Consider the following 13478-nt stretch of genomic DNA (forward strand, 5'->3'; position numbering starts at 1 on the left):
GGAGACCAAGAATTACTGGCCATCAAATTAGCTCTCGAAGAATGGAGATATCTTTTAGAAGGTGCTAAGTTTCCCGTGACGATCTTCACAGATCATAAAAACCTCCTGTATCTCCAGTCTGCCCAGTGTATGAACCCCCGACAGGCTCGTTGGTCCTTGTTTTTCTCTCGTTTTTCTTTCAAGCTCTTATACCGTCCTGGCACTCAGAATGTGAAAGCAGATGCCTTATCACGTTCCATGCAAGAAGATTCTGATCTACAGGAAAATCGGCCCATTCTGGACCCCATCGCTTTTGCTCCCACTCAGGTGTCGCCCGTGCCTCCTCCTGGTAAAATCTTCGTTCCCACTGAATTACGCCAGAAGCTTCTTTCCTGGGCTCACAAGTCATTATTCTCTGGGCATCCTGGCGCTCAAGGGACATTAAAAATTCTTCAGAGATCCTATTGGTGGCCGCAGATTGGCAAAGAAGTAAAGGAGTTCGTGGCATCATGTCCAGAATGTGCACAGCACAAAGTATCCCGACAAGCCCCAGCCGGCCAGCTCCATCCTCTGTCCGTTCCATCTCGTCCCTGGACTCACATCTCAATGGACTTTATCTGTGACTTACCCAAATCCCAAGAGTACAACACCATATGGGTAATAGTGGACAGGTTTTCCAAGATGGCCCGATTCATCCCATTACCCGGCCTACCGTCCGCTCCCACTCTGGCTCAGCTGTTTGTACAACATATCTTTAGAAGTCATGGCTTGCCTAGCGAAATTGTGTCCGATCGGGGGGTACAATTTGTGGCACGCTTCTGGAGAGCTCTGTCTCATGCATTCCAAATCAAATTAAAGTTTTCTTCAGGCTATCATCCCCAATCCAACGGTCAGACAGAAAGGGTGAACCAAGATCTGGAGACCTTCCTTCGTCTTTATATATCATCCTCGCAAGATGACTGGTCGAGACTCCTCCCGTGGGCAGAATTTGCTCATAATTTCAGGTACCACACAACCACTGGTCATTCCCCTTTCTTTATAGTCTATGGACAAAATCCCCGGGCCCCCAATTTTGAAATGTTACCAGCGATAGAGGTACCTGCAGCCGCAGCAGCCATTAACCATTTCTCTCAAATCTGGCGAGAGGTTCATTCCAACATCACGAAAGCCTCAACAAGGTATAAATTCTTTGCAGATCGCAAGAGAAGAGCTGTTCCTGAGTTGCACCCAGGAGATAGAGTGTGGCTTTCCACACGGAATCTCAGACTGAGAGTTCCCTCTATGAAATTTGCTCCCAGATTCATCGGTCCCTATATGGTTCTACAAAGGATCAATCCTGTCGCATACAAACTAAAGTTGCCCAAATCTTTACGCATCCCCAACTCATTTCACATCTCTTTGTTACGTCCTCTCATCCTGAATCGCTTCCATACTTCCTCACCCTCACTACCCAAAGTTCAAACCAGCAGAGGAGTGGAATTCGAGATTAATAAAATCGTTGATTCTCGTCGGAGGTATGGGCATCTCCAATATCTCGTTGATTGGAGAGGATATGGTCCTGAGGAGAGGAGTTGGGCAGATGCAGAAGATGTACATGCCCCCCGACTAATCAAAGTATTTCATGAAGAGAACCCGTCCAAGCCTAAAGGGTGTTCGGTGCCCACCCTAAAAGGGGGGGGCACTGTCACAAACCGTGGGTCTCAGCCCCGTCTGAGACCACGTCCATTACCTTCCCGGTGGTCAGCGCTGAGAGTAAGGCCTCTGGTAGCTATCAGCGCCTGGCGAGATGTCCCATGTTTGGCTGGTGTTGACCCGTGCAATCGACATGCCGGCACGCTGGAGCCCGCGCGTCATGGGCGCCGCCATGACACATGCGCTCAGCTGACCAGAGGGTCCAATCCCGCGGTCCAGCCAGGGTGACCTCTGACCCACACACCTGCACACCTCTCAGGTGTACTCACTCTTTCCCTGGACTGATTGGTGCTGCTGACGCTAACCAATCAGTGCGCAGCAAGGGGGATATATTCCGGCTTCTAACTCACAGTCATCGCCTTGAATATGTGTTCATCTGACCTCAGTCCCTCCTGTGTTCAGCTGTTTCCAAAGGCTCCTGGTTATCCGGTCTCCCCGTGTACCTCTCGCAGTTTCCTGCATACTACCTGGTTTATCATCTCCAGAAGACTCCTGCCATTCCACTCTGCAGTCGAGTATTATTCCTGTTACCATCTTTACCTGGCATACCATCTCCAGAAGCCTCCTGCAAAATAACCATCGTGCAGTTGAGTGATCTCATCGACCCTGCTGTCGACATCAGTGTTGACACTTTCACACTGTACCCTCCAGAGACTATTCCAATTCCCAGTGTCTCCAATATCACTACCACTCTCCGCCTACGTCCAGAGGACCAGGGCAGAGGGCCGCGACCTGCCTGTCAGACGCAGCGAAGTCCATATCCCCTTGCGGGGGTCTCTGGTGAATACCGCTGGCAGGTTAGACTCCGCGCCTCTGTTTCTGGTTTCAGCCAACATTCTGGTACGCAAGGCAGTGCCTCTGTGCATGTCATTCATCAGGCCTCCGGCCTTCCGCTACACAGCGCCCTCCACTGGTCCACCACGGTCAGGGCCGGGAACACAGCAGACCCAGAACCTGACAAACTTCTTCTGTTTATTCTCTAAAATCTCCCTCTCAAATTTCTCTATACGTTCATTGATAGCAATATCTTTGTCTCTATATTCTTTTTTGCCTGAAAAAGTGTCAAGTCGTGTCTTGACCACCTCTATCTCTTTTTCTAGTTGGCTGGTCCGCATGGTTCTATATTTTATAACCAATCTGAGTAATCCAGCGGAACAGTCATCTAGCAATCTGTCCCAATCCTTTTGAAATTCTGTGTTACCATTAAATATTGATGTTTTTGTTAGTCTTAAACCTCGAGGTACCATGTTTCTATCAACATAATGTTGCAGATTGACACTGTCCAACCAATTTCTAGATTCATCTTTAAGTAAATCCTCTAAGAGATGTAAATCTTTAGTCATATCAATTAACTCCGGTCTTTGTTCAGTGGGTTGGTCTTGACCCCACTGTGAAAAATACATTTTCCTCCTGTGCATACGTTCAGAAAAACCACTCATGGCTCGGCCTGGGGTTCAGATATACACTAAACCAGGTATAGAAAAAAGTATGAACCGCAGGCACGGCCAAAGCTGCTGTACAGGGAGTGTGTAATTCTCCCAATAATATAAGCAAAAAAGGATGAATGTACAGCGCTAGGTTGTCTGAAAAAGTATGTACTACCACATGTTGATAATCAAAACATTTATTAATGAAAATACAATTTTAATGAGAGCTCTCATAATAATTCATAACAATAGAAATATATAAAAATTTTAAAAAAATGTATAAAAACATACATGGAACAGAGGCTCTCTGATGCAAGTATCTCCACAGTAGTCACCAATAAGTTTTATATTTACCAAGGGGAGACGGGGGGAGGGGAAGTCTCCTTAATGATCTGGCTGCAAAGGTAGTGTCCCAATCCGGGTAAATGCCCAGTATATCCAGGTGGTCCAAGCAGATGATTTTTATGGCAGTCCTTTTGGTATGTGTGTACCTTGCATGACACTGCTGCTGTCTGCTGGTTTAAACGAAGTCCTGGAAGCAATGGATGAACCGGTCCGGATTAAAGTGCGGGATAAGTGCAGTCCTTGGTATTGTGCAAAATGGCAAATGGCAGTTAGGTGCGGTGGAGAGGTGCTGGATACTGCTCAACGCGTTTCGACGCTGGCTCGCGTCTTCATCAGGAGCTTGGGTATGGGGTCTTGTTCAGGGACCCTGTATAAATACCCTGGTTTGATTTTTCCCATGATTGCAGGTGTGGGAACTTCAGTGATCATTACAATCAATATACATCAAAATACATAGTAAATACATTAAAAACAAACATGTGGTAGGTATGCACAGGAGGAGTGCATATAAATCCGTTTATTATCTACAGTAAGTAGGAAAAAACAAGTTTTAAAAAAACGACAATGAGGTCATGTGGTCATGTCACATGATCGGAGTTGGTCACATGACTCCGGGGTTCACAATTATACCCAAGTATTTATAGATTCAAGGATAGCTCGGGATGTGGGTGTGCATAGGTATGGTAAGTGTCTATAAGGCAACTGTCTCCTAAAAACATTTTTTATTTTATAGCGCGCACACACATTAAACCACTCTCTGTGGTTGGCAGAAGTGTTTAGTGATTGCGCTTCCGGTCCATCGGGATCCCCCTTGGTTGGCGGAAGTTAGTTGCGCTGATGTCAGCGCTCATTTTTGTACAAGACTGTACTCGATTATTCGGAATGACGCTCCCGGAAGTGATGCTCCCGGAGGGCGGAAGTGCAATCTTACTGCGTATAATGGTTGGAATAACCAGGGGTGTAACGCAGTATACTGTCACCGGAAATGGGACTCTGGATGGCGGAAATCCAGACCCATTTTACACATTGGATGGCAAAAAAGAGATAATAAAAGGGAGAGGTAGGCGTAAGGTATATAGAAAATATGTAGCAATTCATTGATGTTCAGAGAGACGTTCAGAGAGTAGGATTTTATCACAGATCTATAGTACATGGTGGAGTAAAAATAATAATAATAATGATAATAATCGACCAAATAATATATAAATAAATAAATACATAAATAAAGAAATGTAAAACATATGGAATCTATCTATTGTCTATGGAAATCATATGGAACAGAAGCATATATATTTCTCTATGTAGTCATGATTAGAGAGATATCATAGGAGGTTACTTTATAATTATAATTTATTTCACAGATAATCAGATATTATTATTATGGATGGTCAACTAGGCGAAAAGGAAGGGGGGGGGGATTTGTTCAAATACATATTATTCATTATGATGTTATATTCCGAAAGGAGATGGGGGGAGGGGGGGGGGTAGAGGATTTAACGGACCAGGTGAGTGGCCCCCAATTACAATACACTATTTAATTCTAACGCCTCATTGAGGCCATCTGGATGTAGACTATTCAGTTTAAAGGTCCAGAATACCTCTTGACGGCAAAGGGTCTTGTACCTATCCCCTCCCCTCATGGAGGGGGGGATATGTTCAAGACCTACGATCCGCAAACCCTTGGGATCATTACTGTGAACCTGCGAAAAATGTCTGGAGAGGCTGTGGCTAGCCAGCCCCTTGATGATGTTACGGCGGTGTTCCATGAAGCGGGTTTTTAGTGTACGTGTAGTACGTCCTACATATTTTAGGTCACAAGGACATATCAAGAGATATATGACGAATTGGGTGTCACAATTAATGAAATTCTTTATTGTGGCCAATTCGTCCTCAGTCTGTACCTGTAGGGTTCTGTGGTTGGCATGATTGCATGTGGTGCAGCGGTTTTTGCCACATTTATAGAACCCAACGGGTCTCTGGATTAACCAGGAATTGGTACTGGGATTATCAGTTTTTTCTTTTTCCATTTTTAAATGGCTGGGTGCCAACATAGTCTTCAAGGATCTATTCTTTTTATAAATGATGGTGGGTCTATTGGGTAATAGGTCCCTCAGAATCCTGTCATGTTTTAGTATACCATAATTTTTATTGATAATTTGTCTGATTTGGAAATGAGCTGTATTGTATTTACAGATAAATGCCATATCATGGCTTCCATCTTGTTGTTTCTTTGGTTTATTAACCAATAGGTCTTCCCTTTTCATTTTACGGACTTCATTTAAGGCTTCTTGTAGGAGGGGGTCTGGGTATCCTCTTTGTTTGAAAGAAGCAATGATATCAATAGCTTGCTCATTAAACAATTCCAATGAGGAACAGTTGCGGCGAATCCGTATCAACTGTCCTTTAGGAATGTTGGTTTTCCACGGTTTGTGGTGTGAACTTTTATAATGTAGATACGAATGGGTATCAACAGTTTTGGTATAGTTTGAGGTGATAATGTTAGAGTTGACTATATCCAGAGAAATATCCAAAAATTCAATGTGAGGGGTTATAATGTGAGGTGAGAGATAAATTAAATTGGTTGTGATTAAGTGAGGTGACAAAGTGTTCTGCTGATAGATAGTCCCCATCCCAAATGATAAAAAGATCATCTATATAACGGCCATAGAACACCAGATTCGCACCAAAGTCGCCGCCCCACACATGGGTGTCCTCGAACTCCCCCATGTATAGGTTGGCATAACTTGGCGCAAATCTGGTGCCCATGGCCGTCCCCATCACCTGAAGATAATGTGTGTGGGAAAATAAAAAATAATTGTGAGTCAAGATGAAAAAGATAGAAGAGATAATGAAGGATTGTTGGTCCTGTGTCAGGTCGCTGTCCCTTTTTAATTTATTGGCAAGATGTAAAATGCCAAGATTGTGTGGTATGTTGGTATATAATGCTTTGACGTCTAAGGTCATAAAGGCATAGGTTTCCTTCCAGACTATGGTCTGGATTCTTTGGAGAAAATGGGTGGTATCCTTGAGATGCGACCTGAGCACAGGAACAAGAGGTTGTAAGAAAGAATCCACATAATGTGACAAATTGGTGGTAATACTTTGAGCGCTTGTAATGTCTGTACACAAAAGTTTGTACCTGAGCAGATGGCCAAGGGTGGTTTGTGTATTACTTGCGCTGCTTTGAGACCCATGGGGAGTGAACCCCAGAGGGTAGAGCAAATTGAACCCGCGTGGGCAAGTGCCCTGGGCAGGTCTGTTAACACTTTAGTGCAATTGCTGGACAGACAGGGTGATGCCTTGGTAGTATCTCAGAGACCTATGTCATCATCTCAGCAGTCCTCTGGTTCCTTGCCTCTAACCCAGGCAGATCCTGCTTTCATACAGGTGATGCAGGATACTGCAAAGGGGATCAACAGGTTTAGTGACTTACTAGACAAGATTGATGTTGATGCTGTAGGGACCCCTAAAAGGTCTTACTCGGTGCCTTTATTGGTAGATGAAGAGGAGGGAGCATATACAGACATTCCCTGGGAGCAGGGTGATGATTTTGAAGATGCCGCAGGGGTAGAGGATTTGATTACTGCTGTTAAACAAGCTTTAAAACTTTCTGTGGAGGATAAGACTCCTGCAAAAGGTGTATTTAAACGACAGCGTAAGGAAGCTGTTACTTTTCCTTCAGATGAGGGTTTGCAAGAATTGCTGGAAGGGGCTTGGAAAACGCCCGATAAAAGGCTGCAGATGCCAAAGAGATTCTTAAGTCTGTACCCCATGCCGGAGTCTCATGCGGAGCTCTGGGAAAAAGTGCCAGTAGTTGATGCTTCTGTGGCACGTCTGTCGAAAGCTACTGTATTACCAGTACAAGGGGGAGCAGCTTTTAAGGATTCTGTGGATAAAAAGCTGGAGGGTAACCTCAAAGCTATATTTGAAGGGGTGGGATACACGCTACGTCCCCTTATTGCTTCAGCCTGGGTCTCTAAGGCCATGATTGAGTGGGCCAATGATTTGTGCACCATTTTACATGCTGACCCTTGTGTGTTATTACTGGTGGAGAAGCTTAAAGCGGCGGCAGAGTAGGTGTTGGAAGCTGAAGAGGAAGCTCTCAAAATGGCTACCAGAGTTTCCACAGTGTCTATCAATGCCAGGAGAGTACTCTGGCTTAAGGCTTGGGAAGCAGATAATGAGTCTAAGAAGGCCTTAGAAACATTAGCTTTTAAAGGAAAGCTGTTATTTGGCTCTGAATTAGAGGAGATTATTAAGCAGGCCACGGGTGGCAAGAGTACCTTTCTGCCTGCCCCCGCAGCAAAACAGACATCAAGATTTTCTGCTTTTAGGCCGTCCTTTCGGCCCTCCCCTAGAGGTGGTGCGTCCTTTCGAGGACAGTCATTTAGGGGAAAGTTTCAGTCCTCCAGGGGTAAGGCCCCGAAGTCAAAGTTTGGTTCCTTTAACAAGAAACCTAACCCCAAAGGAGAGGACAAACCCTCTGCATGACTGTCAGGGGATTTGCCCGGCAGTGGTAAAGGTGGGGGACGTCTTTCACAGTTCAGGGACGCATGGGCATTACTAGACCAGGATTCCTGGGTATTAGACATTATAGCCCAGGGTTACAAAATTCCCTTCAAAGGTCTTCCTCCGAGAAGATTCATTCCCACTTCACTACCAAAAGATGCTCGGCTACGTACAGCTCTTTTGGGGGCGGCTCACTCTCTATTAGAGAAGGGGGTGGTAATCCCGGTTCCCAGGGCAGAGTGGAAGAGAGGATTCTATTCCACTCTGTTTCTGGTACCCAAACCAGACGGGTCTTTCAGACCAATCCTGAATTTAAAGTCACTAAATGTCCATTTGTGGGTAGACCATTTCAAAATGAAGTCTCTACGGTCAGTGCTGCTAAGCCTGGACCAGGGGGAATTTTTGGCATCCATGGATGTTCAGGACGCGTACCTTCATGTCCCTATACATCCAGAACATCAGTCTCTGTTGAGGTTTGCGATAGGAGCTGTTCAAAGCAGAGTCAGCTGACATGTTGCAGAGTCACTTGGCAGAAGCCATCAGTTTTTTGCAGGCTCACGGCTGGCTTTTAAACTTACAAAAGTCTCAGTTGGTGCCGTCACAGAGACTCCAATTCTTGGGAGTCATTCTGGATACCCATTTACATCGGGTATTCCTACCAGAGGCAAAGGCCAGGGATCTGGTCGCCTTAGTCCAAGAGATTCTCAGCTCTCGGAGCACATCAGTGTGGAGGTGCCTCAAGCTGCTGGGGAAGATGGTGGCGTCTTTCGAGACGCTGCAGTTTGCCAGGTTCCACTCTCGGGTTTTCCAGTGGAACATTTTGACGGCTTGGTCAGGAAGCACGCAGACCATGAAGTCAGAACAAATAGTGCTGTCTTCGGAAACTCGAGTCTCTCTGAGATGGTGGACAGACGTGGACTCCCTTGAGTGGGGTCGGTCCCTGCAGTCCTGGAGCTGGCTGGTAGTCACTACCGACGCCAGTCTCAAGGGCTGGGGAGCAGTAGTCTTGGACTTGCGTCTGCAGGGCTTGTGGACTCCAGAAGAGTCTGCATTACCGATCAACATCTTGGAACTGAGAGCGGTCTGAAAGGTGATTTCTCTGGCGGGAGACAGGTTACAGAGGCTCCCTTTAAGGATTTAGACCGACAACGCAACAGCTGTGGCGTATCTGAATCACCAGGGAGGCACACGCAGCAAACTGGCCATGTGGGAGGTGTCCAGAATCCTCTTGTGGGCGGAACAGAATGTTCCAGCATTATCAGCGATATTCATACCAGGAGTGGAGAATATAGAGGCCGACTTCCTGAGCAGGGAGGAGCTGAAGGAAGGGGAATGGAGCCTGAACCCTCAAGTATTTCCCCAGATCACCTTGAGGTGGGGAACCCCGGACGTGGACCTGATGGCATCCAGGTTCAACCATCAGGTGCCCAGGTTTTATGCCAGGACAAGGGATCCTCTGGCAGAAGCAGTGGATGCCATGACTATCCCCTGGGAGGGGAATCTTCTTTATGTTTTTCTGCCAGTTCCAATGCTGGCGAGAGTGTTAAAAAGGATACAGGCCCAGACAAGCCCAGTGATTTTAGTGGCCCCAGATTGGCCAAGGAGGTCCTGGTACTCAAGGCTTCAGAGATTGTCTGTGGACTCGTGGCGTCTACCTCTGAGGTCAGACCTTCTAAGACAAGGACCGTTCAACCATCAGGATTCAGCTCGATTAATTTTGACGGCCTGGCTGTTGAAACCGCCATTTTAAGGAATAAAGGGTTCTCAGAGGCGGTGGTTAACACCATGATAAAAGCCAGAAAGTCAGTGTCTTCGGCAAATTATTATAGGGTATGGAAAACCTATATTCGATGGTGTGAGAGGCAGGAGTCACACACATCACGATTTAAATTGGCAAAAATGTTGGAATTTTTGCAGGATGGTTTTTCCTCCGGGTTAAGCCTTCAGTCACTCAAAGTACAGATCTCGGCCTTGTCCATTTACTTTCAGAAAAGGATTGCATTATTGCCGGAAGTACAGACTTTCTTACAGGGGGTGTCTCGGTTGAAACCTCCCTACAAACAACCAGTAGCACCATGGGACTTATCTCTGGTTTTGGAATGCCTTCAGAAGGCACCTTTTGAACCATTAAGGTCGGCTGACCTTAAGTTCCTTACATGGAAACTGGTATTTTTGTTGGCAGTGACGTCAGCAAAAAGGGTGTCAGAGTTGGGAGCATTGTCATGCAAGTCCCCTTTCCTGATATTTCACGATGATAGGGTAGTCCTTCGGACGGTACCCCAGTTTTTACCAAAAGTAGTCTCTGCTTTTCATCTAAATCAGGAGATAGTTCTGCCTGTGTTTCAACCCCCAGAGGGTGCAAGAAAAAGGGACAAATTGAGGAATTTGGATGTTGTGTGTGCCTTGCGCGTTTATGTGGACAGAGTTAAGAGTGTCAGAAAGACTGATACCTTGTTAGTGCTGTATGACATACACAAGATTGGTTGGCCTGCATCTAAGCAGACCATTGCTAGGTGGTTGCGCTCTGTTATAGTGTTTGCATATACTAAAGTTGGTAGGCCTGTACCGGCCAGAATTAATGCGCATACCACCAGGTCAGTCGCCACCTCTTGGGCGGTTCGACATGGGGCTACAGCTGAGCAGGTTTGCAGGGCTGCCACTTGGTCATCTGTTCATACTTTTGCCAAATTCTATAGGTTCCATGAGTTCGCGTCGGAGGACGCATCATTCGGGCGAGCAGTGATGAGAGCTGCAGGCCTGAGCGTACCCACCCAAAGGACCGGCTGTGGAACGTCCCAGTGTTGAGCTGTGTCACCAGGACCATTGAAAGAGAAAAAGGGATTTTTGTAAGAACTTACCGTTCGAATCCCTTTCTCTGATATGGTCCTGGTGACACAGCGATCCCTCCCTTACGCTCAGTAAGTATGCCAGGTTCATGATGTTTCATGTTACATGGTTAAAAGTTATGTTGAAAAATGTGCATATAATATGTGCAGGCGCTTGTACTGAGATAATGTATTCCAGTGGCTTTGAAAGATTGAACTGAAGAGTCCGGGATGCAGTAGGGGAGGAGCCTACCCTCTAAAGCTTTAGGATAGGTGCCTGGCTCCTTCGGACCCTCCTACATCCCAGTGTTGAGCTGTGTCACCAGGACCATATCAGAGAAAGGGATTCGAACGGTAAGTTCTTACAAAAATCCCTTTTTGGTCATTGGTTTCACTACACACAAAGGTTCATCTGATTACATTGATTTAGGTATCTGGGAGGGCAGGTATAGTGAATTGTTTCACCCCCCCCCCCCCCTCCTCCCTGCAGCTGTTTGACGGCAATTGTAACAAGTTAAATAATACAACATTGGGGGTTTAATCAGTGAGCTTCGCACAAACAGAGAAAACAAAAGGGAACATATCTTACAGAATTTACCATTAATGTTTAACATTCGACCTTGGTAGTTACATTTAAGCTAATTTAAGACACAAATGGCGTAATGAAATTGCGCAGAGGACGGTCGTAATAAATTAATGGCGTAGAGATGCAATTTCGTTTTCCACACGGGGCAGGAGGCAGGGCAGTGATAGGGTTGTTTGGGCATGAGGGGTAGTAAAGGATTTTGGCTGTTGCAGAGTAGGGATGGCCATTGGTGCAGACGCCATCGATGGTTGATCAAGTGCGAGGGGGGGCGCGAATCGTGCGCAGGGGGGGAGGGGACGTGAATCGCGGGAGGGGGGCGGTGTCACCTGGTGACTGTAGCCCTGGTTGGGCGGGGGGAGGTGATGTCAAGGGGGTGGTGGTGTGTGTCACACTGGTCTTTTCCCTAGGGGGGGCGGGTTTGTGTAGAACGCTGGGCGGGAACGTTACACACACAGGGGATGAGTGACATATCTGGCTAATAGTATAAATGGCACTATAATGGAAACTACTGAGGAAGAGAGGGATCTAGGTGTCACTATTTCAGGTGCCTTAAAGGCAGGTAGGCAATGTAACAAAGCAATGAAAAAGGCAAGTCAGATACTTGGTTGCATAGGGAGAGGTATCAGCAGTAGAAAGAAAGAAGTAATAATGTCACTGTATAGATCATTGGTACGACCTCATCTAGAGTACTGTTTAGTTTTGGAGGCCATATCTCCAGAAGGATATAAATACATTAGAGACTGTTCAAAGAAGGGCAGCTAAAATGGTGCATGGCCTACATCACAAAACGTACCAGGAAAGACTAAAATATCTTAATATGTAAAGTTTAGAAAAGGGAAAGGGGGAACATGACAGAAACTTTCAAATATATCAAGGGTTTTAACAAGGTACAGGTGGGAGACATTCGTCACAGGAAGAGGAGCAAAAGAACACAAGGACATGCACTAGAGGGAGGAAGATTCAGGGGAAATTTGAGGAAGAATTACTTCACAGAAAGAGTAGTAGATAAGTGGAATAGCCTCCCATCAGAGGTAGTAGAGGCAAATACAGTAGAGCAATTTAAACAAGCTTGGGACAGGCATAGCATATTGATTTCCTTACAAAGAAATAAGGTTCAAATATGGTTTGAGGCAACCAGTTTAAAAAGGGGGCAGATTAGGTGGGCCAAGTGGTTCTTCTCTTCCATCAAATTTTATGTTTCTATGGTCCTAACTGTGTGGCATTTTTATAGTCTCCCTGTGCTCAGTTGTGCTTAGAGGGGGGGGGGGGGGGGTGTCCAATTAAATAGGCCCTGGCTTGTTGGAGGAGCCTGAGTCAGTGTGCTCCTCCCATTCTACCTGCCCTGTGGTAGCTGTAGGGAGGCAGCTGCTACTGGGGGAAGTTGGCTATCGCTCCGGGGCCCCCATCTACGGATCGGTCTCTGTGAGCTGATGCCTCAGTATGTGTGATGTAGTGGTACAGTGCTGCCCTCTTCTGTGCTGCTGTAACCAGTCAGTTACAGGTAGGATGAAAATAGAAAGTTCAAAGGGCAGGAACATAGACATTGCTGCAGAATACCTGCAAAAGGCATTGGCTCGCTACAGCTTTGGCAACTAAAGCGTTTTAGTTACACATTATGGACCCAATTCATATCTGATCACAGGACAAAATTGTTCTCAAAATGGCCAAAAACCATGCTGCACTGCAGGTGCAGCAGATGTAACGGGTGCAGAGAGAGTTAGATTGGGGAGGGGGGATTTTGTTTTCGTGCAGGGTATATATTGGCTGGTTTATTCCTTTACTGCAATATAGATTTCACTTTCAACACACCCCCAACCAAATCTGACTCTCTACATGTTACATCTGCCCCACCTGTAGTGCAGCATGTTTTTTCCATTTTGAGAACAAATTTGTCCTACGATCAGGTCTGAAATAGTGACACCTAGATCCCTCTCTGCCTACTGAGGAAGAGAGGGATCTAGGTGTCACTATTTCAGGGGACTTAAAGGCAGGTAGGCAATGTAACAAAGCAATGAAGAAGGCAAGTCAGATGCTTGGTTGCATAGGGAGAGGTATCAGCAGTAGAAAGAAAGAAGTAATAATGCCACTGTATAGGTCATTGGTACGACCTCACCT

At 46.0% G+C, this 13478-nt stretch overlaps 1 protein-coding gene across 1 annotated transcript in view; it reads left to right on the forward strand.

The window, feature by feature from the left end:
- TTC17 (tetratricopeptide repeat domain 17) overlaps nt 1-13478 on the forward strand; it is a 96805-nt gene that overhangs the window by 24003 nt on the left and 59324 nt on the right. The window lies entirely within an intron of this gene.

Source organism: Crinia signifera, chromosome 11 (genome assembly GCF_055691185.1).
Source record: "Crinia signifera chromosome 11, ASM5569118v1, whole genome shotgun sequence".
Classification (NCBI taxonomy): Eukaryota; Metazoa; Chordata; class Amphibia; order Anura; family Myobatrachidae; genus Crinia; species Crinia signifera.